We start from the raw sequence: 26,404 nt of genomic DNA, 5'->3' as shown, positions 1-26,404 counted from the left end.
GGGAACAGCATCCCTCAGGCATATGTCGCTCTGGGGTCATCAGGAGACCACCTCACCTCCCACTGAGAGCATGCCTGGTGAGGGGAAGCAGCCTGGGTTTCTCCCCTCCCTCCTCTTTGTATAGCTGCTGATAAGATGTAGGGTTCGAGAATAAGTATGATTACATTCAGGTTAATAGTAAAATCATTTTATTTCTAAAGGTTCTGGCTAATAATGATTTTTATTTTATTGTTTTCCTTAGCTGACTTTTCTAATCTGAAGTCTGAAGACTTACTGCTTATTGAAAAAGAACAAGAATTAAAATGTATTACTAAAATAAAATAGTAGTTTTGTAATTGGTTTTTGACATTTGTGCAAGTTTATTTAGTAGAAACTATCTCTAACTTTTGCTTTAGATTGATGTCTTGCTTAAATTAAGCCACATCGCAGCTCAGATATTAAAATGCTCAGTATTTCTGAAAACATACAATAGGACAGGAATGTAGTAGGTTCTTGATGTTAAATCTGTTTAAAAGATAAATTGTTCCTACTTTACAAATGAAAAATTAAAACACTCAAACATTTGTACTCACATGCCCAAATTTCCACCTTCATTCTGAATGTTTTATAATGGATTGGTAAGTATGTTTTGTACTCAATAGTATGGCCTTTTTTTTAAAATCTAGTCTAGTCTAAATCAGGAATCAATTTTCAAAGGGTTATCTGTTTAATAGCATAATTATTTTAATGTGAACATAAATTCTGCTTTCCCAAACTCTACCGCATTAATCCATCACTCTCTTCTATTGCATTTTTTTATATTTATATTTGTTAATAGATGAGTACAAGCTTTGAAATCTCATGAACTAGACTTATGTCCTGGGTCTTCCTGATGTAGGAGACAGGAGCAGTGGCTTTGGATTCAGAGGGCGGGGTTTCAATTGCGTGCAGCCACTCGTTAGCTGTATGCTTGGTCCTTCTAGAAGCTCATTTTCCGCATCTGGAAAATGGTGGTTAAATGATTTTCTTTGTGAGATTATTGTGGGGACACAATGAAGTAATGCCTATAAATACTATTGCACTGTGACTGGCACATCATAAAAGCTGAATTGCTCACGCTTCCCTTTCTCGTCTGTTAATCGTCCACACAAATATTTCAAGCTTATGTAGCTAAACCCTTGTGCTATTCAGAGTCTCCATCCATATGTCTTTGTGGCCCCCTGACTCCTGTGTAACTGATTGCTTAAGGAGGGGTTGAAGTTTACAGCAGCAAAAACATTTCAATTCTCCCTAACGAATCAATCCAACTTAATGATTGTATGTCAAGAACAATAATAGAACAGAGAAGTGTCATCAGGGGTTTTTCCTCCAAAGAACCACATCTGAGTTTCAGCCCCTAGAGTGAAGGCTGAGACAGGTAGAAGTCGGCAGAGCAAGGGAAGTTTTCCTCCTAAGAATTCCCTTGCTTCCTGGCTCACTGAGCACTTTATAGAACACCTGCTACCAAAATTCTGGGGAGACAGATGACAAGTGGTCATCTATTTCCAGAATTAAACCCACATTCAAAATCTTCTACCCCACTGATGTCAGTGCTATAGAGTTCATCCCAGAGTTTCCAGTGTGTTCATGAAAGAACATAAAATCATGAGTATTCTCCGCATAAAGTATTTGTCAGCTTTGCACTGCATTAGATGTAACACTGTCTACTGTGTTCACCCCGGGCGGCTGTTTATATTATCACAACTCAAAGGACAAGCCAGGTCTGTGCAAATGGACGTGTCAGCTCCTCAGGGTACAAAGCCCTGCGTGTCCGGCTGAATCAGACCTCTGAACAGGTCAAGTTCAGCGTGCGCGTGTTTCTGGTTGCAAACCTGCCAGTGCCATCAGTGGAAGAGGCAGTCTTGAAAGAATTTTTCTTTGTAAACCCACCTATTGCAGAAATATCTTCTACACCATCCCTTATAGTCAGGCTTGTGGGCTTCCTGTGAAAGGCGATGAGCTGAAAATGGAGTAGAAAAAGCAAAAAAGCAGGGCATCAGCCAGATCGGGGCTCAATTCCTGGCTGCACTACTTAATCAATGCTCTACCCGATTTGAAAATTTTAAGCTTCAGTTTCACAGGATGCTCTTCGTCCTTCCACCTCCCTGCCACACGTGGGTCCTGTCTGCCTTAATGTGACTCTGTTCCTGGGCCCTTTTCTGTCTTGGTGGCTGCCCGTCCTTACCAGGATTTATCTTCAAATGACCTCTCCATCTCCTCATCCCAGGCTAAACCAGCACCCTGTTTCATTACCATCTTGTCGGGGGAAGGAACAAAAAGCCCCCTCACATGTCCTAAGTAAGGAAGGAGTTTTAGCAGCTCCGCGATTAGAAAGTTTGGAGGTTCATAGGTTTCATACCTAGTCTTTTTGGTACTATTGGTGCAACAGCTATTTCTCTGTGATGACGTGAGGTTTAGATTCTTAAATGTGTTGCCTTTGCCCCCAAGACACGGCTGTTAGTATTACCAGAGGGCCATCCTGCCCATCTGGGGAAGCACTGTCTCTTCCATACTGATTATAAAATGTCTTCAGCTTCACTATATGGGGAGCATCTCAAGCCATAAGCCCACTTTCCAACCAATCACTGTATTACCATGATTGACCCTCCTGAGTCAGAGGTAGAGTCTACCCAGCTAAGGACACATGACTGCCACGTACAAGAAGGGTAGCATAGATTCAAAGAAGGCAAATAAAACTCCAACATTCCCTCACCACCACCAAGACTCCACATTATCTGAAGTTTCCCAGCCCTGACACTTTTGCTTCTATGTTATGTTGTTCTAAATCCAACCCGATCCTAGCAGCCGACTCTAGAAGGTTCAGTGGGAGAGGCTATGGCCAGAGATGCATCTGTGGGAGTGTAGTGATGCATCTGTGGGAGAAGGACATCTAGTTGACTGCCTGGTAATATGGAAAAGATTTGCTAAAATTATAAAGACTCTTTATAAACTACACATGAGTATGAAAGTCTCCTGGCTGGTTCCAAGGAAAACTCATCTACAAAAATAAACTTGAACACTGGTGAGGAGACACTGATTTATGGGAGAGAAAATTAGGGGGAAAGTCCAACAGCAGAGGAATCATTAATTAAAAGATGGTTTATTATGCACTCAGTTACTGAATAATCATGAAAAGTACTAACTCATATCAAATTGATGTTTTGAAGTAAAATTCTGTTTGTGGTATGATTATATTTACATGAAATAAACTTTACAAAGCAATGGTGGTGAAAACTTTAAAAAATCATGAAAATATTAGGAGTGTCCATGTGTGGCATTATGGATTAATTCTAATGATGGAAAGGAGAATACATATTAGTTTTTAAACTACAGACTCCAAAGAAAGCTTGTCATATTATAATGAATATGTACAGCCTTTCAAGTGACTGCTTTAAATGAGTAATATATGTTATATTTAGTGAAAGAGAAGTGAAAAACAATCCAATACTTAATATATTCAAGATGGCACCCATAATATTGGTTCTGTCGTTAATATAGACTTATTTATCATCTCTCAAATTTTTAGACTGTGCTACTCAGTTCTATTAAGTATCCATCCCGTCAATATTCAGTCCTGCAGAAAACTTAACAAACAAGCTCCACATAAATACAACACAATACAGTTCTCAGATAAATACAAATATGTCTCTTTCTTCAAAAAATGGCATTATCATCAGCCAACAGAACCCTACCTTACAGAACACCTGTTATAGGACACCCTAAAATTGTATTTTTTTTTCTCTTGAAAACCTGGAGCCACAAGCATCTCCCTGGCTGAATTCCCAGATGCCTGGTGCTTTAGTTTTATTACAAAGCTTGCCCATTTTAATCTGATTTTTTCTTCATGATACATGAGCCACTCCTTGCAGGGTAAGTTCATTTGAGTATGGTCCTTTCATTTTAAATTAATCGGCTGCTTTCAGCATCATCCAGATTGAAGTGTTGATTGTGTACTATTTATCTTCTTAATAACAAAAAATTAATCTGCAAAGCAAAGATCTAAGAGGATGGTCTGTTCTCCACGGTGAGAGATGAAATGCTCTGATACTCTCACCGAGGGTAACATTTGCCTTCTTAGAGTTATTCCTGGGTAGCCATTATTTTGTTTCAATGTGATTGCTTTCTGGACTTTATATTTTATCATTATTCCCAGAACACCCATCAGGTTCACTCCAGGTCTCATCAAGATGGAGCAGCTGCTGCCAGGAATGCTGAAAAGCACCTCCTAACTTTCTCTTTCAGGCCAACACCCTTACATCCCTTTTTGGGACCACAGATGTAACATCCACACCAAAAGTAAGTATTACAAAGGGATGCTCAGGTCTACAAAACACTCCTCTGTCCTGTCTGGCCAGTGCAATTCCTTCCTAACATCTCTGCATTTATTGCTTCCCAGAACTATCGTCCCCACCCCCTTTGCCTTCCCATTCCACAGGGTGATGCAGGAAATGCCAGGGGGGACCAGGAACACGTCCTCAGAAGCCTAAAAAGTAGGTCCCATTCTAATTCTGCTCAGAACTCTACTTACCAAGAAGTCCAGCCTGTGCTTTGAGGAAGAACAGCAGTCTAGGGTTGTGCATGATAGGTCACTTCAGTCATGTCCAACTCTGTGCGACGCTATGGATTGTAGCCCACCAGGATCCTATGTCCATGGGATTCTCCAGGCAAGAACACTGGGGTGGGTCTCCACGCCCTCTTCCGAGGGATCTTTCTGACCCAAGGATTGAATCCATGTCTTTTATGTTTGATGTATTGGCAGGCAGGTTCTTTATCACCTGGGAAGCCCAGTTAGGATTTTTCCCAGGTTAAGGAAAGATGCAGAAAAAGACAAGTCCTTCTATGAACTATGCTCAAAAGAATAAACAAAGGAGATGACAAGGTCATGATAGAAGTAATGACAGAGCCCTGAGATGAAGTCAGGTCTCTGTAACATTCCTTCCACCACACCTCGGGCCCACCATTCAGCATACGGCAAGTACCAACCAGACACCCTGCCCTGGAGAGACAGCTGAGAATCAGGAGGTCACAGCCCTGCCCACGGGGGACCTGGAGGACATGATAACATGTGCCTGGCATTGCTTTCCATGTTTCCCATATATTCACCCTTTTAATCCACAGAAAATACTGTATAGAAATTACTATCATTGTCTCTATTTTTACAGATGAAGTAATACAAAACAAAGTGTCTAAATAACTGGTCCCAAAACAGAGGGCCAACAAGTTGCAGACAAGGATCCATGAACAGGTAGGAATGGCCCAAATCTGTGTTCTGACCACCCTGGCGGCACTCATGGTCCTTGCCATGCTCACCAGTCACCGTCTCAAAACAAGACAAGACTACAGCCTCTTTATGGCTGCAAGTCAAGGTGGAGATCATCTTATCTAGCTGTTTGCGATAAGGAGACCAGAGCACAAGCAGGGTTACTAAGAGATCAGGTGGAAGGATGCGTCTTCATTCACCAGGCTGTCTCCCCCCACTTAAAAGTAGTTAATTGCTTGGGGGTGCATCATACCCAACACAATATTGTAAAGCAATTAACCTCCAATTAAAAATATTTTTTTTTAAATAACAATTCACTTATTTGTGGTATCTGGAAATATGATGCAGATGAACTTATTTGCAAAGCAGAAATAGAGACACAGATGTGGAAAAAAGATATGGACCCCAAGGGGGAAAATAGGGGATGGGATGAATTAGAAGATTGGAATTGACAGATACACTACTGATGCTATGTATAAAACAGGAAACTAATGAGAATCTGCGGTATAGCACAGGGAACTCTACTCAGCGCTCTGTGGGGACCTAAATGGGAAAGAAACTCAAGAAAGAGGAATATATGTGTATGCATGGCAGGCTCACTTTGCTCTACAGCAGAAAATAATACAACATATTGTAACACAACTCTATTCCAACAAAAATCAAATTTTTAAAATGGATATGGGCTCCAGAACAGTGAGTATCTTGTACAACTGCCTGAAAACACTCTGACTGTTGATGCATGATTTTTATTCATGCTGGAAGCTTAGGTGTTTTCACTTTGCAAAGGTGTATCTTTTTTTTCAGCTTTTTTTAAATGACAATTTTTATTGAAGTATTTCTTTAATTCGCAATGCTGTGTTAGCTTCAGGTGCACATCAAGATGATTCCATGTATATACACATACGTATCATGTACCTATATGCATAAATATATTCTATTTCAGATTCTTTTCCAAAAGTGTATCACTTTTGATCTGTACTATTTTCTGTTGATTCACTAAAAATGCATGTGATTCAAAACCACATGAACCTGAGTCTAAATCGCCAGATGCTGTTCACTTCTACCTTTGATTTTCGGCAAGTTTCTCAATCTATCACAAATAATCACACTTCCCAGAGTTTCCCTGGGAAAATGAAAGTACCCCACACATACAAAGGCATCTGGAACTCAACAGCATTCTCATAAAGAATGTATGGCAAAAACCACTACAATATTGTAAAGTAATTGGCTCCAACTAATAAAAATAAATTAAAAAAAAAAGAGAGACTGACTTTTTTTAAACCTTTTCTCCCAAATACCCACCATGGAATAGCTTAACCAATATTTTGTTTTTAAGTATCTATTAAATGATTAACTGACTTTTCTCAAAGGGACAAAGCCTTTCATTTACAAAAGTCAATTCTGACAATCCTAAATGTGAGGACTCAGAGGTTCTTTACACAACCCAGTAGCAGAGGAGATGCTGTGGATCTCACCAGGACAGCAGTGTCCCGCTGAGCTGGTTAAACAGCCCTTGAGGACCCAGCTCTCCCTGAGCTGTGCCCAGCCACCAGACATGGCGCAGGCGATGCGTCTGTATGATGCAACGGCCTGATTTGCATAGCTGATCATCCTCCTTCCCCGCCCTGCAGCCTGGCCTGTGCCAGCAGTCTGATGAGGGGCTGAGAGCCAGCCAGCCTGGTGCAGACTCTCTCTCTGCCCTGCATTTGCTGAACAGTTCAGACAAATCACTTAGAGCCTCTGCATCTCAATTCCTGCTCTTGAGAATGGTACCCACGGTTTATACTTGTTTACCCATTAGCTGACTTAGTTAATAAATTTAAATTGCTTTGTAGATAGGTGAAACTGAGTGTGCAGAAGTGTTAATTATCGTGATTTGTGGACACTTCTCAAGTCTTGCATCTTGTATGCAAATGAGGCAGTAACTACCTCATTTGGTAAAAAGAGAAATAAACACTAAGTAGAAATCATGTCAATGAGTACAAATGTTTACAAGAAAGCAGAAAGGAAGAATGACAGGACTCTTTGGTGGGAGATTGTCCTTGAGTTGCCAAAATCATCTGTTGCTTGTGGAGTCTAAAATCTAAAAAAGAGCAGATGGGAGCATGGGACAGCCTCAAACCTTCAGAGAGGGTGGGTGGAAATCTCAACAACTGGCCCTGGGAGGAGGCGAGGTGCCCAGCAGTTAGGAATGCTTCCCTCGGGAGTAATTAATTATTAGGTACAGCATCCCTGAACTGAATGTGGATTAGGACTTGCAAACTCTGTTGGGTGAACTGGTGTGACTGTGAGAGATAAGAATTAATAATGAGTCACTTTCAACCTTTGAAACACCCATGATCAAGAAGGGCACACAGGCAGGTGAATGAAGAGCTACAGTCAACATGCTGCTAAGAGCAGTCAGGAGGAGCTTCAGGAGGAGGTGACATTTGAACAGGGTTCTGGTCATTAAGTGGGAATTAACCAGGAAGAAATGAGGAAGGGGTCAATGGGATACGCACGCCACTCCAGGCACTGTATAGAATGTGGACACAAAAGGCCCGGGGAAAGCCAGTGCGGGTAAGAGATGATCAGGAAAAAAAAAAAAAAGATGATCAGGATAGCAGATGACAGAGAGGAAACAATGTCACCTAGGGAGCATCTAAGGCTAGGTCTTTAGCACACCATCACCTAGAACACCAGATTCTGTGCCAAGGACAGATTTCAGGTCTACAAAAGGATTTCTTCCCTCAGTCACTAAAATTTGCCTTTACCAGGAGTTCCAAGAGTGTAACCAAGACAATTAGAAGGTGTAAAAATGTTAGGTTTATGCTACTAAATTTACAAGCCTACAGACATCAACAGCCTTGACATTATGGATACTCACTTCTGCCATCATACTATACAGGATCATAATCCTTTCCTCATGTCTTCACCTGCCCACCTGTCACACGACAGACCCAGCTAAACCTAAGAGTCTGTGCTGGGTATTAGTCCAGGTGGGCATGCTGGACTAATATCCAGTACACTCGGTTTCACCTATCTACAAAGCAATTTCCATTTAATAACTAAGTCAGCTAATGGGTAAACAAGTATAAACCGTGGCTTCCTCCTGTTTAGGGGGACTCTGGGTGTTCGCTCCTGGGGAAGGCAGGCTCCTCGCTCTGGGGAGGCCACGCCTGGAGCAGCGAGGATGAGTGGGGCAGGGCCACCCTCTGAGCTCCGACAGTATGGCCCTGCCCAGGTTGTGCAGGGACCGGGCTTAGCCAGGAAGCACGTGCGCCCCAGCCAGAGCCTCCCTGACGTCTCCGGTTCCAGCCTCGGCCCCTTCCCAGCCGGGACACATGCTTTCCCCTATAACCCTTGTGTGGGTTTTTCTTTGGTTTCTGTTCAAACTTACAAAAGAGCATGCTGACTGCACTGAATAAGCCCCACCCTACGGAGGAGCATGGGGGCACCTCTCTGTCCAGCACTGCCTGAGGCTCTGTGGGTGGGCACCCAAGATTGAGCAGTCAGAGGGGCTGGAAGCTGCCTAGCAGAAAATCTGTTTCCTCTCTATCCACACCCCTCAATCCACATAACAGGGGACAGGCAACCGTGTATTTATACCCACTCCGTGTTGGTCTTGTGCTTTAACACAGACCATGTCTTCTAATCTTTTTGTTCATGTGGAACAGTGTTATTGTCCCTGTTGACAGAAACAGAAGCTGAGGCTCAGAAAAGAGAGGTGATTTGCAAACAACACAGAAAAAATAAAGGTTTGCTGGACTTCTGGGCCACTTTCTTGCTGTCTTACCAAACCATCATCTGCCTGAGACAGGTAGGTGTGGGGATCTGTGCTGGTGGGGGACAGCAGGGCAGAAAATAGGTGCTTATTTGTAGATTTTCCTGTAATAGTCGAGGACACCTATTATTCAGCAGAAGTAGAAGCTGCCTTGCTTTTATCCCTCCAGTATCATTCATGCATACAAAGAAAAAAATCTTTACAAATAATACATCCAATAACATGTACCCAGAATATATAAATAACTCTTTAAAGTGGGCAAAGATTTGAATAGAAACTTCTCCAGTCAAGATATACACATGGCCATAAAGCACATGAAAAGATGCTCAACATCATTAGTCATTAGGGGAAATTCAACTCAAAAGCACAATGAGATCACCTCACACCCACTGGAATGGCTGAAATAAAAAACACAAAGGAATAGTAATGTTGGCAAAGATACAGAGAAATTAAAACTTTGCTACTTGCTGATGGAGAAGCAAGATACCTGTAACAGCATGAATAAGCCTCAAAAATATTATGCCAAGTGAAAGAAGCTGGTCACAAACAAGGTACATATTTATGATTGCATCATAGGAAACATCTGTGATGGATGAAATTTAGAGATAAAGGCTGATGAGTGCTGCCTAAAGCTTTGGGTCAATGAGATGGGGGCAATCATGGGTAGAAATGAGGAGTGATTGATGGTCAAAGGCATTTTTATTGCATCTTTTATTTCACTTAAATAAGTTATAACATGAGGTTCATAGTTTCAATTGCCAGTCAGTTCAGTTCAGTTCAGTTCAGTCGCTCAGTCATGTCCGATTCTTTGCGACCCCATGAATCACAGCGTGCCAGGCCTCCCTGTCCATCACAAACTCCCGGAGTTTACCCAAACCCATGCCCATCGAGTCGGTAATGCCATCCAGCCATCTCATCCTCTGTTGTCCCCTTCTCCCCCTGCCCCCAATCCCTCCCAGCATCAGGGTCTTTTCCAATAAGTCAACTCTTCACATGAGGTGGCCAAAGTACTGGAGTTTCAGCTTTAGCATCAGTCCATCCAATGAACACCCAGGACTAATCTCCTTTAGACATGGACTGGTTGCATCTCCTTGCAGTCCACAGGACTCTCAAGAGTCTTCTCCAACACCACAGTTCAAAAGCATCAATTCTTTGGTGCTCAACTTTCTTCACAGTCCAACTCTCAGATCCATACATGACCACTGGAAAAACCATAGCCTTGACTGGACGGACCTTTGTTGGCAAAGTAATGTCTCTGCTTTTTAATATGCTATCTAGGTTTGTCATAACTTTCCTTCCAAAGAGTAAGCGTCTTTTAATTTCATGGCTGCAGTCACCATCTGCAGTGATTTTGGAGCCCCCCAAAAACATAAAGTCCAACATTGTTTCCACTGTCTCCCAATCTATTTCCCATGAAGTGATGGGACCAGATGCCATGATCTTAGTTTTCTGAATATTGAGCTTTAAGCCAACTTTTTCACTCTCATCTTTCACTTTCATCAAGAGGCTCTTTAGTTCCTCTTCACTTTCTGCCATAAGGGTGGTGTCATCTGCATATCTGAGGTTATTGATACTTCTCCCATTAGAGTACCTTTAAAAACAACTTAGACCTGCACTAACCAAAGCTGCATTTTTTACCTTTGACAAAGATTATATCAAATCCATATTTTCAATTTTTGGAATTTTAATCAGAACTTAATATCAAAACTAATATTATATTTCAATAGATGTGTGCCAGAAATGGAATATTCTCACTAAAAAGTAGGTTCATTTTCTATCCTATTCACATTTATAAGCTAATTTTAAATTTATTACTGTAATGTGACTCTGGAAAGCCTTGTACTTTTCAAAAACTTATTTTTATACAATTTTAAAGGTTACTTTTCATTTACAGTTATTACAAAATATTGGCTAGACTTCTCCTATTGTACAATACATCTTTGAGCCATTTGACATTAAAGAGTTTGTACCTCCCCTTCCCCTGCCCCTATATTGCTTCTCCCTGCCTCCCCACAAGTAGATCAAACTTTCTTTGAGGGTTATTGACAATTTTCTAAAATTAGATTGTGGCTGATTTCTGAATAAGTGTGCTAAAAAGTGTGCAAAGCACACTCTAAGTAGTGAGGTTTGTGGTATGTAAATTATATCTCACTGACTCTTTCCACAAAAAAAGAAAAGAGAAAAAAATGCCATTTTCAATTGATAACCATACCCTCTGACATGTTCTCCTATTCAAATAACCTCACAAAATTGGTTTAAAGGTTGCTCCCTCTGTGGTGGAGGAGTGTGAGGCTGCCGCGTCGGGGGCAGGTGACCTTCTCAGGGTGACGTAGCTGATGAAGGCTGGATCCGAAACTCATGGTCATTCCCTCTTGCAGTGATGGAGTAGCGAGCTCCGCTGTGTTCTTAACCAAATATCATCTTCAAAGGAAAGGACCCAATATATTTTGGAGACTGTGCATTTAACCCCACAATAGGTTAGTCCTGTCTTTAATATTATTTCCATTTTAGGGTTGAAGAAACTAAGATGCAGAGAGGATATTTTTCAATTCTGCATAATTTATTAATAAGTTGTCCAAATTCACATTTCTTTGGCTTCAAAACAGTAACTCTTTTCTCCTATACACATGATGCTTTGTCCTTTAGTCATTCAAATCCTAAACTTTTTGCTTCAAAGCTATTGAACCTTATGGAAAGCAAAGTTGCAAGCTTCTCATAATTTATACCAAAAAAAATGCACCGGACATTGTGAAAATTGTCCAGAAGAAACATACTGTGTGGGAATGATGATTCACCATCTACTGACTCTAATATTTCTGAAAATGTTTGTATAGTGCAGTACTACCTAGAACTCATATTGAATTTTGTTTTTGTTAATTGTTGCAAAATAATCTATTTTTTTCTTCTTTAGGAAAGCGACATAATTAATACACAAATGACTACAAAAAAAACACCTTTCCATTCTAGAACAGGTGTTAAATTAGCCACAAGAGGACTCTCGTGTTATTTCCCAAATGTAACACAATAAAATTACAAGGAAAGCATCACTAAAAAGGGAAATGCTTTTCAAACTCCTCTTCTCTGGTCTAAATTAATAGCTTCTAGGTTTATTGGTTCCCAGAAGAAAACAAGCTGAATTTGTTTACTCCTACATATGAATAATCATGTCCATAGTGTTCCAAGGGAAGAAAACACGCTAGAATGATCAATGTTCCTGGTTCTAAGAAGTAAACAGAACGCTCAGTCAGAACGAGGAGGGAGGGTCTGAAATGGAACAGAGATAATGGAGTTTGCCCCAGGAAGTTTGTGTGTATAGATGGAGAGAGTAAGAAGCAATAATTCAGGAAGACAGGAAAGATGTGACCCTACCATGTACCAACCAGCATGGATGAGAACTGTCTCCCCCCCGCCCCAACCATGTACCAACCAGCATGGATGAGAACTGTCTCCCCCCCGCCCCACCCTGCAGAAAGCTTATGGTTTCCTCAATTCCAATTCAGTGGAGTGAGTTTCATTTATGGGGAACGGGTAGACAGAACACAGAGAGATGGGCATAAACAATTCCCAAAATAAAGTGACCTATACATAGATTTTTTAATTGTAATAAAATTACCCTATATTTATACAGCTATTTAGAATTTACTCAATTTGCAGTTTTAAAATGTTTTAAAATATTTTCAAATATTGAATAGGAATTACGAGGTTATAAATTTGCAGGAAATAATAATTTTTAAGAAATTCCACAAAGCAAGCCGTATAAAAGAAGCAACCTTTGTATGTGTCTATCCTCATTCCTCATGGCTAGAACAGAACAACAAATGCTCTTATTCAGTGATAACTAGCAGTGCAATCATAGTGAAAATTTGCCTGTTTACTGTCAACTTGAGCTGGGTGAAAAGAAACATCTAAAAGAAAACTGAGTCATTGAGCGGGAATTGAGTGTAGAATGCATTCAATTTAAAGGTTTAACCAAAAAAGTGTAAACATGAGTAGGCAAAGATGTTTCTAGAATCCTTAACCATCTCTCAACCTCTTTCCAACCACTAAGGACATACTATGACAGAAACTTGATGATCTGCATCATGCCCCTCAAAATGTATTTTCTCTGTTGTGCTTCTACATCATCTGCCTGGAGACCCTGAGAAAGATGGGGAATGAGCTTTCTTGTGGATCCAGGGAACACCTATAGCCTTTTATTCAAAGTTCATGTGTGCATGTATGAATGCGTGCATGCATGCATGCATGCTCTGACGCTGTCTGAGTCCATGGACTATAGCCTGCCAGGTTCCTCTGTCCATGGAGCTTTCCAAGCAAGAATACTAGAGGGGGTTGCCATTTCCTTCCCCATTTTTACCCAAAGTGAGGACTCTCAAAATGAAAGTTAGACAAATAACCACAGAGGAAAGTAAGCACAAAATAAAAGCAAATGAGTTAAGTACATTAGCTAACCATAAATACCATGAGCAAATCTCGCTGAGCAGGTTAAATTTGCATGACAAATGATTTATTCCTTTGTACTATTTGTAAAGGCCTTATGAGATGTTGTGGTCCACGTTTTCCAGATGGGAAAACTGAGGTTAGGGGAGGTACATGCATTCAAGCTTAAGTGGCCTGGTCCATCTCTACCATGCAGGGCCATTTGACTCCCCAAACCATTCTGCTAATGCTTGTGGTTATCATCTTCTTTTGGAAGAGTGGGCAGACATAAGTCTGAAGAAAATCATTCCAGGCATGCAGGCCAGTAGGGAAATGATGTAAACCAACACTACGTGCTCAAGGAGATGCCAGCCCATGAAGCCCCTGGGGAAAGATTTCCAGGGAAAAGCAGGGAGATGAAGCAAAAGAATTAGGAGGGAGCAGGTCCGAGGAAGTACTGAAAGGTTTACAATGGCCAGCTCTCACTGGGTAACAGACAAGCTCAGCATCTCACAGACATATGCATGTAAGCCTTTATTTCTTACTCATGTGTTAGTGCATCAGCTGGGGTAACTCTGGTCCATGTGTCTTTCATCCTCCATGCAGAACCAGACTGTGTTCTCTCCCAGCTCCTGGAAGATTCTCAGAGAGTCCTCCCAGCTGTGGAGCTGACAGCAGGAGCCTCTGCTGAGGTCAGCTGTGACCTAATGGTCAGAACCAGCCACAAGGCACAGTCCACAGCAGAAGGGGAGGGAAGTGGACTTTGTCTTTGCAGGAAGAATATCAGAGTGAAAAATCATGGGATGTAAAGACAGTGAGGTCTGAGAAACACACGCATCACATCCCAGCATTTAAGGAAATTTGACTTCATGAGAAGCTTCTGGGGAAGTAGTCCAGCTTTTACTCACCAGTTTGAAACAGATTTGTTTTAGGGAGAAAAAAGAACTTTAGAAGAAGAAATCCATTTTGGGGATGCTTGGTTAAGGGAATAACTTTTTCCCTTTCCTAAAAAATGTGTGGTACTGGAAAGAGAGATTCTACTCCGACTGAGGATGATGGATGGAATACACGTGCCTGATGCACTCAGATGGCTTCTGTGATCTGATAATGCACATTTGTCCCATCTGATTCTTGTAAATATGTGACTGGAAGCATTTTTCCTGGAGTTTTTATAGCCACTTGTTCAAAGACAAAGAAGTCAAAAAGGAACTGGGATGAGATTTCAAACCTGTTTGAAATTAAGCAACATACTTAATACCTTTATATGTAGTTTTATACTTTTATTCAATAGACAGTTAAGTTACCAACTGACTAATTTTTATTCAGTATGTACATTTCCATTCAATAAATGTGTGTGGTTCTGTCAATGTGTCGTTAAATTGACACAATTATTTTTACAACCCACTCCCAGCTTTACCCACCACTTGAACATGACTCTTTCACCCAAATGTGTGAGCATGCATGCTTGAAATGAACATTATCTTCACGTTTTTGGACTTTGAAGTCACATACCCGAGCACTTAACTTTTCTGAGCCTCAGTTTCCTCGTTTTCAAAAGAAAAATACTAAAACCTATATTTTAAGGAAATTATGGGTGTTACAAAAGATGCATAGCCAGCACCAAGCCTGGCACAGGGCCTCCAGCAAAGGGGACAATGATGATGCCGACAGTGGTACCACTCAGTTAAAAGTGGACACACAGTTACAACACTTCAAAGACTTCTCTAGATGAGGATGAGCCAGTGCCAATACTTTCAGAGTAACAACAATCAGGAGGAAAATCGTTTTGTTGCTTAAGTATCCATCAGGCAAGCAATAGGTTTGCAAAAACAAGCTATGGTATTTTCCTTTTCTTAGTTTGAATCTAGATCTTCACTTTGAAGACTAAAAGTTATTACCTCTTGTTGGCCTGCAATAAAGAACATGGGACTCTCCATCTAGGGCTGTGGAGACATATGTCTGGTCCAGTAAAATGAATGTCTGTAACTTCAGGGCATGCTCAGAGATCCTGACATGGATGAAGGATCCACTGAGCATGTTGTGTGGAGCATAGCCTCTCTGGCGGGAGGAGCAGAGAGAAACTCACACATGGACTCCTCTCTTTCACTCTCTTTTGATAAGCATTCCTTATGTAGCATCAGCAGTTCAGTAAAATCTGGACATTGCATTCTTACAGTGTGAAAAGCAAGTCCATAGTAATGATGTGGCCCACATTTGACAAAGTCTCTATCACACACATTTGAAGGTCAGGTCCATCCCTTCCAAACACAAACAACAACAGCAAAAGCATAAAACACTTAATCACTGTGAACCATAAAGGAAAGGAGACAATGTATTTGGATTTAATCCTTTAAACACAAAAGTGTTAAGTTCTTCTCAAGATCTCCCAACAATGTCTGAGCAACAATTCTGGTTATGTCTGCTTTATCCAATAGGAAGGAAATATCTGGGTTTTTAAACATTACATTGGAGAAAAAGACTCTATGCTTTGTCCAGATTCGTCCTACAAATGTATCGTAGACATAGTTGAATATTTGGAGAGTGCACTCATTGTTTCTTTGGAGTGGACAAAACCCAGGGTAATTAGCAAATTTATTGAATGTCAGCATCTCAAATGATTCTAATAGCAGTGGCAAAGCCAACATGATGAAAATTAATGAGGATGAAATTCTCTGCACTAGTTTAGGTAAAAGAGAAGGAACTGTTTGTTGGTTGGTTTATTTTTCTCCTTGAAAATCTGTCCCTCTGTCCAAAAAATGCTCAACTACAAGTCAGGAAGCACACCTGAAGTAGTCAGGTAAAGCCAGGGCAGCTCCAAGAGCATCAGTGAGCTGGGATGCCAAAGCTGCTGCTGGTGGGGGTTTAGGCGCTCAGTCATGTCTGACTCTTTTGCGACCCCATGGACTGTAGCCTGCTCGGCTTCTCTGTCCATGGGATTTCCCAGGCAAGAATACTGGAGTGGGTTGTCATTTCCTTCTCCAACCAAAGCAGGAGAACAGGGACAAAAATAATACGGGAAGAGGGATCTTCAACCCAGAGCTCAGGGCAGGCAGCAGGGAGGCACAGTTGGTTCAGGGGCAGTTTTGTGAACACAGCGTCCCATGTTTGAGAGATGCTCAAACACGTTCCTCCAACACTGAGTGGAGATGGTAAGGATCACTCTGTGTTGTGGAATGAGTATGAGCAGTCCCCTCAGTGAGTCCCTTAGAATCTTCTTGAAAGACACACATTATGGTCTTGCCAAATGTAATCATGGAAGTGACATCACCTCTGCCACCTCCTGTTGGAGACAGACCCTGCCCACACGAAAGTGGAGAAGGACAGGAAAAGATGTGAGAGCCAGGAGGTGAGCTCCTTGGGCGCTTATCCCAGAGTCTGCAGTCACCTGGCCTCTTACCTGGGGGTGGGAAAGGAAATGCTACAACAGTTAAGCAAAATCTAAAATTGCATGAAACCCTTGCCCAATCCCAATATGTCTCTTCAACTCATTCTTAGAGAGATCTCTCTACAAGTAGGACTTAGAAGAGACTCCATGGAGGGTCAGAGGGTCGTGAGTTACCACCAGAGTTTCCAAGCAGAGGCAGTACAGCTGATCAATCTGGATACCTGCAACCTGCTTACTACACAGATGTTTGATATCCAACTTCTAACAAAGAAAACTAGAAAAGACATGGACTTCCCATGAAGTGCATGGTTAAGACACTGCCTTCCAATACAGGGGATGCAAGTTTGATCCTTGTTCGGGAAACTATGGTCACACATGTTATGGGGGTGGCCAAAATTTTTTTTAAACAGAAAATCTGAAAGGACTTTCACATGAGTTGCACAGCTACTATTTGCCAGACACTATTATGGAAGCTTTATAGAGAATTGTTTTTAAATTAAATAATGACACACCTCCAGAGCAACTCTATTTTTATAGAAAAAAGAGGTATGATCCAGAGAGAAAAAGGATCTTATGCAAGATTTTGTATCTAGGGAATTTCAGAGCTGGGATTTAACCAGAGCCAGTCAAGCTTTCATTTTATTTCATGGCAGGATCAGTTTGCTTTGCTTCACCTCCCAAAACTACCTGATAAGCCCCGCACATGACTAATGATCATGTGCAATCAGAAGGTGAATTTGATGGAGCTTGGCCTTTTTCATTACTGACTAAGGACATTACCCTGTGAGTCAGAAAGAAAAGCAAATAAGGTAGCAGTTTCTGTGGCATAATCTCCTCTCAGTAACTTGACTTCAGGGAAATGAGAAAAGCAAAAGTTGTTTTAAAAAAAAAAACTTTGGGTAAAGAAATAAAATGTTATACTCCTTAAATAAAAGAAGTGCCTTTTCTTGGCTCCCAACTATCCTGAAGTCAAAAAAATGTTAACTTGGCAGGCGTTGGGAGGAAAAACGCAAAAAACCTAAAGCTTTCCTTTATAGTAGGACAGGAACACAGAAGAATTACCAAACTTTTAGGTTTGCCCAGAATCAACAAAGAATCTCTACTCAACTTTCCAAATACCAGGGCTTCCTTGAAGACAGAAATTAAAATGTCTTGAGTAGAATGGGATGGCTCTGCTGGCTGGAAAGTCTTTGTGAAAGTGAAGTGTTAGTTGCTCAGTTGTGTCTGATTGTTTGTGACCCTATGAACTGTGTCCCACAAGGCTCCTCTGTCCATGAGGTTTTCTAGCAAGAATACTGGAGATTCCCTTCTCCAGAGGATCTTCCCGACTCAGGGATCGAACCCTGGTCTCCTGCATTGCAGGAAGACTTTTTACCTTCTGAGCCACCATATTCCTTAAAACCTCCCTGTGGAATCCTCAATTTCTGGAAAAGTTGTCAAGAACAAAAAAATAAAGAAGAAGGATCTCCCTTTAGCCTTGCTCATAAAAGCAAAAATAGCCAGCCATTTGGAAAGGGGAAACTTTTAAGAGAAGGTTGCTCATCATGACTGAAGACACAGAGAGAACGTGGAAGATGAGGTGGGCATAGGTCAACCTTCAAAAGGGCAGTGTGACATTGTGACCCCCTCAAATCTCCCAAACTCCAGTCTGGAATTATCCACAGCCCTTCACCCACCCCTTCGTTTGATATGGGTGGGGCTTCCCTCATAGATCAGTTGGTAAAGAATCTGCCTGCAATGCAGGAGACCAGGTTTGATTCCTAGGTCGAGAAAATCCCCTGAAGAAGGAAATGGCAACCCACTCCAGTATCCTTGCCTGGAGAATCCCATGGACAGAGGAGCCTGGCAGGCTACAGTCCATGGGATTGCAAGAGTCAGACATGAGTTAGTGACTAGAGAGAGAGAGAGAGGAGATCTTACATGTTAAATACTGTTCTAAATGCTGATTTCAGACACATAGCATCATTTCTTTGGAGGACCCAGGACTGGTAGGGAGGGTGGGGTCAGCCAGCCAGTGATCAAACCTAGCATTCTAAGTACTGTACCAGTGGTGTGCTTTCCAGATCAACGTGATGTAGAGAGGAGGAGGAGGGTCTGAGTTCCCCTTGAGTTGGGTCAGGGCTTAAACAAAGGAGCTGATGTCAACCAAGCAATTAACGCGATAGTATCAGCCTTCTTAGGCTAGTTCAGTATAAATAAGTACATTAGAGGAGTCAGAATTATGTTTATGTTTCTCATTGAATACAGAAGTTAGGGGACTTCTCTGAAGTCAGATTGCTGAGCTCCAACATTTACTATCTATATAACCTTCAAAAATTATTCACTCTCTAAGCCCCAGTTTTTTAAAAAATTTATTTTATATAACTGATTTACAATGTTGTGTTAATTTCTGCTGTAGAGCAAAGTGACTCAGTCATATATATATATACACACACACGTATGTATGTTCTTTTTTAACAGTCTTTCCCATTATGGTTTATCACAGGATACTGACTATCGTCCCCTGTGCTATACAATAAGAACTTGTTGTTTACCCATCCTACATATAACAGCTTGCATCTGCTAGCCCAACTCCCAAACCTTCCTTCCCCACCTCTCCTCTCCAGGGCAACCACAAGTCTGCTCTCTATGTTCTAAGCTCCAGTTTTTCAACAGTGTAATGAGTGTACTGATAGGTCCTACCTTGTGGTATTTTTATAAGAATAAGCAGAGGTATCTATGGTTAGCATAGTACTTAAAACATTTGTTGTTATTCAGTTGCTAAGTCATGTATGACTCTTTTTTGTGACCCCATGGACTGCAGCACACCAGCACACTATTTTTCACTATCTTCCATAGTTTGTTCAAACTCATGTCCATTGAGTCAGTGATTCCATCCAACCATCTCATCCTCTGTCATCCCCTTCTCCTGCCCTCAATCTTTCCCAGCATCAGGATCTTTTCCAATGAGTCGACCCTTTGCATCAGGTGGCCAAAGTATTGGAGCTTCAGCTTCAGCATTAGTCCTTCACAATGAATATTCAGGACTGATTTCCTTTAGGATTGACCGGTTTGTTCTCCTTGCCATCTCTCTCAAGAGTCTTCTCCTGTCGGGAGCCGGCGAGAGAAACCCCGCCTGTGACAAGGTCTGGGTTCAAGGTGCTGCCACGCAAAGGTGTCCGGACCTCTGGGACCACTCCACATACAAAGGCATCCGGACCTCCGGGGGTTTCTTGGGACCGCCCCACCATCCACTCCCAGGCCTTCGTCCTTTCATCTTCTGATGCTTGGCGTTCTTCTATGTTCCCTAAAAACTAGTCTGACTCTTACCTAAAATCCCTCCTTGAAACCTTTGCATGGCAGCAACACAGGCCCTGGGGGCACATGGGTCCCAATAAACAGGCCTATCTATCCCATAAGCAAAAGTAGATAGAGTCCATTAGGAGATTGAGAAGATTCCTTAGGGTGTGATCAGGAGGGAATTCATGAGATCTCTGACCCTTAGGATTACATACCAGAGCTAAGTCCACCGGGCTGAGCTTCCCAAGATAAGGTTTGTAAATGCCTTTTCACAGTTGACTAGCTGCTGCCATTGAATTGTTTAAAACTTATGTATAGGTATTGACTGTTCTGGAAAGTTATTTATGATGTAACCCATGATTATGCACCTGGTACAATCTTATCATTCCCCCTTCCTTAAACCTCTTTGAAGGATTATTGGTTTTAGGGTATATAAGCACTGATGTAAAAGAATAAAGTAGTCTTGATCCTGCACTCAACCAAGACTCGCTTTCTTTTCTTCGCGGAGGCCTCTCTTCTGAAGGGAACCCCTGGACTCCGCCGGGGCTGGACCCTGGCATTCTCCAACACTATAGTTCAAAAGTATCACTTCTTCAGTGCTCAGCCTTCTTTATGTTCCAATTATCACATCCATACATGACTACTGGAAAAGCCAGAGCTTTGACTAGACAGACTTTTGTCAACAAAGTGATGTCTCTGCTTTATAATATGCTCTCTAGGTTTGTAATAGGTTTTCTTCCAAAGAGCAAGCATCTTTTAATTTCATGCTGCAGTCACCATCTGCAGTGATTTTGGAGCCTAGGCATGCCTCATATAAATGTTGGCAATTATTTTCATTGTAAATTAGAAACAAAGACTAATTTATATTTTGTTCCCCATTGAGAGTTTATAAGCCTTATTATCTTCTGGATATAAACATTTTTCAAAGAGCCAATGGATCAAGATGACATGAACCATCTCCCGAAAGGTAGCAGTGCTGATTTTTACCTGCTATCCATGGGTCAGTTGCAAAAGATTAATTTTTTTTAAAATTAAACATTGTTGACATTCTTTCAGGGTATCTAGGATGACTGGGCTACAAAATGAAAAAATGTTTTCAGTTCCTGAGATGAGCCAGTAACATTACTATATAGAAAAGGAAACCAGGCCTTCTACACTATCCAGTAAGGAAAAACAGTCCACCACAAAATGTGAGTGCCTGGATGTGCCGTTTAAGGCTTTCAGGCACCACCAACATCAGGGCTCCAATATCCTACACTCATCATGGTCTAGGAGCAAACCACTGACGTCTCAACAAGGAATGCCACTTCTTCCAGCTTCTGACTTTGTTCTGGGCCATCTCATTTATAATCATACCTCACACCTCCGTGATGATGCTGTCCAGTACCTCCCATCACAAGGACAGCTCCTCCCCTTGGTGATGCTCCAGACTGCCCTCCCTCCATCTATATGTTTGACAGAAAGTCCCACTCCACATCCAGAGCCCTTGGCAGGCAATCCTCAAGGGCAAAGCCTTCTTTGTGTTTCACAGCAAGCAATTCTGTGTGTTCCCGTGTGCATCTGGCCACAAAATCTATGGGGCCTGGTGCGAACAAATGGCAGGGTCTCTTACTCAATAAGGTGAGAGCAGCATTCTAAATCAAGCATGCCTGGGCCCCTCCCTGAGGGCATCTGCATAGTGCACTGTTTAGGGTCCAGTACCCAATTCCATTGCTTGGGAGGGTGCAAGGGCTATTCCCCCAAACCACCAAGCAATGCTCCAGACTCCAGCTTTGGGGGGGGGTCCCACAATTCAACTCAGTTCTGACACTGTCTGCCCCGAGACAACAGAGACGCCCTAGATATGGGGCATGTGTGCTCAGTCAGGTCTGACTCTTTGTGACCCATGGACTGTAGCCCACCAGCTCCTCTGTCCATGGAATTTTTCAAACAAGAATACTGGTTTCCATTTCTTTCTCCAGGGATCTTCCCAAACCAGAGATGGAACCCAAGTCTTTTGTGTCTTCTGCATTGGCAAGTGGGTTCTTTACCAGCTGAACCACCAGGGAAGCCAGTCCTGTAAAACCTCCCTCCACTTCAGACAGACAGCCAACACAAGATCAGGCAGTTTTCTGTACTTCTGCCTGGCTATACAACAGCTTCCCACAACTCCTCCTGAGGTTTGATTAATTTTCCAGAGAAGCTTGTAAAACTCAGGAAACAGATGTACTTACTAGATGACCCATTTACTGCACAGGGCACTGAAGGATAGAGAAGAGAGAGGTGAAGAGATACAGAGGATGAATCCCAAAGAGCCTCTGTCTTCATGGAGTTTGAAGTCCCACATTGTGCCAAGTTAGCGTGTTCTGGTTCCTCAACCCAGAAGCTCTCTGAACAACCCCGTCCTTGTTGGGTTTTTATAGAGGCTTCAGAGTCGGACACGAGTGAGCGACTTCACTTTCACTTTTCACTTTCATGCATTGGAGAAGGAAATGACAACCCACTCCAGTGTTCTTACCTGGAGAATCCCAGGGACGGGGGAAGCTGGTGGGCTGCCATCTATGGGGTCGCACAGAGTCGGACACAACTGAAGCAACGCAGCAGCAGCAGCATTACATATGTGCATGCTGAGTCACTTCAATCATGTCTGACTTTTTGCAACCCCCTAGACTGTAGCCCACTAGGCTTCTCTGTCTGCGGGATTCTCCAGCAAGAATACTGGAGTGGGTTGCCATTTCCTCCTCCAGGGGATCTTCCTGACCCAGGGATCGAACCCGTGTCACTTATGTCTCCTGAACTGGCAGCCAGGTTCCTTACCACTAGCTCCACTTGGGAAGCCCATCATTACATATACACAATAGGTTAAATCATTGGCTATCGGTGATCGATTCAACCTCAGACAATAAAGCAGCTCAGTCAGCTCTAAGTTCCAGAAGTGACTCCCCAATGACACAGTCCCTGCAGACTGCCCACTCTCTCCACGCTGAAGGAACTGACAGTGCATCCCAAGGGAAAGTCAATCCCCTGGGAACTGGAGATGAGGAATTCCCCGGTAGCTCAGTCAGTAAAGAATCTGCCTGCATTGCAGGAGACGTAGGTTCAATCCCGGGTCAGGAAGACGCCCTGGAGAAGGAAATGGCAACCCATTCCAGTATTCTTACCTTGAAAATCCCATGAACAGAGAAGTCTGGAGGGCTACAGTCCATGGGGTTGCAGGAGTCAGACATGACTTAGCAACTAAACCACCACCAAGAACCTGAATATCTGCTGTGTACAGTTCTTTTCCTCAGGTGTTTAGGTAACACTAGTCAACATCCTTCAAGCTCAGTCGGTTCTACAATTCTGACAATATTGAGAGATCAGTGGGCAGAACTCCAAGTCCAACCCCTGGACTCAGTATGACATCATATCTTGTACACAATACATCATTTCAGCCAGCCTTCCTCGCGGGGGGCCAGCCGCACCACCTTCCTTAAAAAGTCAATAGTCTCTTCTATTTTCTATTTTTCTTTTTCTCTTATTTCTTTTAAAGTCCTCTAGTACTCCTCTACTACTCCTTAATTTTCATTTTCAATACACTATAACCTTACAAAAAAAAAAAGAAGAGAAGCCCTATTTTTAAACCGAAGATTATTCTCTCCCAATCTTGACTCTCTGTTTTCTACCTCAGAACACCTCTATTTCCTCCTTTCCCCTTCTCTTCCCAATCCAATTCTGTGAATCTTTGTAGGTGACTGGGCTACGGAGAACACTCTGGGAACAGACAGCTGCGTAGATCTGTCTCTCTCCTCTTGAGTCCCCCTTTTTCTCCTCCTGCTCATCTCTATCTCCCTCCTCCCTCTCCTCTTCTTCATGTAACTCTGTGAACCTCTCTGGGTGTCCCTAACGGGGGAGAATCTTTTAGCCATTAACCTAGAAGTTTTATTATCAGTGCTGTATAGTTGGAGAAGTCCTGAGACTACAGGAAGAATAAAACTGAAATCCAGAGGCAGGAGACTTAAGCCCAAAACCTGAGAACACCAGAAAACTCCTGACTACATGGAACTTTAAGTAATAAGTGACTGTCCAAAAGCCTACATACCTACACTGAAACCAACCACCACCCAAGAGCCAATAAGTTTTAGAGCAAGACATACCACGCAAATTCTCCAGCAACGCAGGAACATAGCCCTGAACATCGACATACAGGCTGCCCAAGGTCACACCTAACACATAGACCCATCTCAAAACTCATCACTGGGCACTCCATTGCTCTCCAAAGAGAAGAAATCAAATTCCACGCACCAGAACACTGACGCACGCTTCCCTAACCAGGAAATCTTGACAAGCCAATCGTCTAACCCCACCCACGGGTTAATCCTCCACAACAAAAAGGAACCACAGACCTCCAGAATACAGAAAGCCCACTCCAGATACAGCAATCTAAACAAGATGAAAAGGCAAAGAAATACCCAACAGGTAAAGGAACATGAAAAATGCCCACCAAGTCAAACAAAAGAGGAGGAGATAGGGAATCTACCTGAAAAAGAATTTAGAATAATGATAATAAAAATGATCCAAAATCTTGAAAACAAAATGGAGTTACAGATAAATAGCCTGGAAACAAAGATTGAAAAGATACAAGAATTGTTTAATAAAGACCTAGAAGAAATAAAAAAGAGTCAATTAAAAATGAACAATGCAATGAATGAGATCAAAAACACTTTGGAGGGAACAAAGAGTAGAATAACGGAGGCAGAAGATAGGATAAGTGAGGTAGAAGATAAAATGGTGGAAATAAATGAAGCAGAGAGGAAAAAAGAAAAAAGGATCAAAAGAAATGAGGACAACCTCAGGGACCTCTGGGACAATGTGAAACGCCCCAACATTCGAATCATAGGAGTCCCAGAAGAAGACAAAAAGAAAGGCCATGAGGAAATACTCGAGGAGATAATAGCTGAAAACTTCCCTAAAATCGGGAAGGAAATAGCCACCCAAGTACAAGAAACCCAGAGAGTCCCAAACAGGATAAACCCAAGGCGAAACACCCCAAGACACATATTAATCAAATTAACAAAGATCAAACACAAAGAACAAATATTAAAAGCAGCAAGGGAAAACAAACAAAATAACACACAAAGGGATTCCCATAAGGATAACAGCTGATCTATCAATAGAAACCCTCCAGGCCAGAAGGGAATGGCAGGACGTACTGAAAGTAATGAAAGAGAATAACCTACAACCTAGATTACTGTATCCAGCAAGGATCTCATTCAGATATGAAGGAGAATTCAAAAGCTTTACAGATAAGCAAAAGCTGAGAGAATTCAGCACCACCAAACCAGCTCTTCAACAAATGCTAAAGGATCTTCTCTAGACAGGAAATACAGAAAGGTTGTATAAACGTGAACCCAAAACAACAAAGTAAATGGCAACGGGACCACACCTATCAATAATTACCCTAAATGTAAATGGGTTGAATGCCCCAACCAAAAGACAAAGATTGGCTGAATGGATACAAAAACAAGACCCCTATATATGCTGTCTACAAGAGACCCACCTCAACAAGAGACACATACAGACTAAAAGTGAAGGGCTGGAAAAAAATATTTCATGCAAACGGGAGACCAAAAGAAAGCAGGAGTCGCAATACTCATATCAGATAAAATAGACTTTCAAATAAAGGCTGTGAAAAGAGACAAAGAAGGAACTACATAAAATGATCAAAGGATCAATCAAGAAGAAGATATAACAATTATAAAAATATATATGCACCCAACATAGGAGCACCGCAATATGTACGGCAAACGCTAACGAGTATGAAAGAGGAAATTGATAGTAACACAATAATAGTGGGAGACTTTAATACCCCACTCACAACTATGGATAGATCAACTAAACAGAAAATTAACAAGGAAACACAAACCTTAAATGACACAATGGACCAGCTAGACCTAATTGATATCTATAGGACATTTCACCCCAAAACAATCAACTTCACCTTTTTCTCAAGTGCACACGGAACATTCTCCAGAATAGATCACATCCTGGGCCATAAATCTGGTCTTGGAAATTCAAAAAAATTGAAATCATTCCAGTCATCTTTTCTGACCACAGTGCAGTAAGATTAGATCTCAATTACAGGAAAAAAATTGTTAAAACTTCAAACATATGGAGGCTAAATAACACGCTTCTGAATAAATCAACAAATCATGAGAAGAAATCAAAAAAGAAATCAAAAATATGTATAGAAATGAATGAAGAAATAAAACGACAACAACGCCAAAACTCATGGGACACTGGGTAAAAGGCAGTGCTTAAAGGG

The sequence above is a fragment of the Cervus canadensis genome, chromosome 3 (genome assembly GCF_019320065.1).
Source record: "Cervus canadensis isolate Bull #8, Minnesota chromosome 3, ASM1932006v1, whole genome shotgun sequence".
Taxonomy (NCBI): Eukaryota; Metazoa; Chordata; class Mammalia; order Artiodactyla; family Cervidae; genus Cervus; species Cervus canadensis.
This window is presented reverse-complemented; position numbering follows the sequence as displayed.